Genomic DNA, 1,640 nt, shown 5'->3' with positions numbered 1-1,640 from the left:
TTTTGAACCATGCAGTGTTTCCTTGCTCTGTTCTGACGACTGCCTCTTGGTCCAAGTATAGGTTTCGCATTAGCACGATCAAGTGTTCTGAGATTCCCATTTTTCTCAGAGTCTGCCACAGTTTGTTATGATCCACACAGTCAAATGCCTTTGCATAATCAATGAAACGCAGATAGATGTTCTGCCACAAACTTTCAACCAGCATTTGGAAAAGGAAGGGAAGTATCAAGAAGGCAGTGACACTCACTGTTTATCCTACAATGCAAGCATGATAATTGCTGATATTTCTATTATTTTAGGGTAGAAATAGTTTGCAGGAGATGCATATACTTTGGGAAAGATAAATATGTAGACACATGCATACAGACATGCATTTATCAAATAATTCTTTCTTAAAAAGAACAACAATTATTTTATTATTATCCCTAATGGTATTGGGCTTTCACTGGGATCAACTTGGAAGTTCTTTTTTTAAAAAAATTTTTATTGCTAGCAAAGCTGCAATAAACATGAGTGTGCATATATCTGCTTGGTTGGCAATTATGGTTTCCTTAGGGTAAATTCCCAGTAGTGGAATAGCTGGGTCTAATGGTATTTCTATTTGCAACTTTTTGAGAAAGCACCATACAGCCTTCCAAAGTGGTTGCACTATTTTACACTCCCACCAATAGTGAATAACGGTTCTAGTTTCTCACAACCTCACCAGCATTTATTGCAACTTTGTTCACAATAGCAAAGAGCTGGAAACAATTCAAGTGCCCATCAGAAAATGAATGGATAGACCAATGAAGTAATTTTTCTTTTACTTTTCAAAGAGAAGAGAGAACTGGGGGCAGGTGGGGGGCAGGGAGAAAAGTGCAACGGATGAATGGAAATCCAAAATCTCTGTAAATGTTCATTGACATTAATAAAAACAACAACCCAACAATAAAAAAAAAATGGATAGAGAAGCTCTGGTATGTCCACACAATGGAATACTATGCAGCACTGAAAAACAAAGAACTCATGAAATAGTGTGCAAAATGGATAACCCTGGAGGACATTATGCTGGGTGAAATATCTCAGTCACAAAAGGACAAATATTACATAGGGCCATTGTTGGGACTGACATCAGGGTTGAGAGAAGACAGAAAAGGAGGGGAGGAATGATGTATATTGCATTGAAACAGATTAGGGCAAGATCTGTTTAAAGGGGTATGTGAATGGGTATTCTCATCATTACAGAAGCCCAGAGTGAAGGCAGTATAGTGGAATGAACTCTGGGGTAGGAATTTTATAACAATGAAAAAGTTTTCCTTTTTCTTTTCAAGGAGAGTGGTGATGGGGGGCAGGGGTTAGGGAGAAAAGTGCAACAGTGAATGACTGGAAATCCTAAGTCTTTGTAAACTTTCATTAAAACAAAACAAAATAAAAAACAAATGACCACTCCCAAATGAGGAGACAGTTTTTGGGGAGAATCTCACTGTCCTCCCAAATAAAATGCTATGGATATTGCAATGCAATAAATAAATTAAAAAAAAGAAAGAAAGAACAGATGGAAGGAAGGAAGGAAGGAAGGAAAGAAAGAAAGAAAGAAGGAAGGAAGGAGGGAGGGAGGGAAGGGAGGGAAGGGGGAGAGAGAGAGAGAAAAGAAAGAGAGA

This window comes from Elephantulus edwardii, unplaced genomic scaffold (genome assembly GCF_000299155.1).
Source record: "Elephantulus edwardii isolate Elephantulus edwardi_28Jun2011 unplaced genomic scaffold, EleEdw1.0 scaffold00013, whole genome shotgun sequence".
NCBI classification, from domain to species: domain Eukaryota; kingdom Metazoa; phylum Chordata; class Mammalia; order Macroscelidea; family Macroscelididae; genus Elephantulus; species Elephantulus edwardii.
This window is presented reverse-complemented; position numbering follows the sequence as displayed.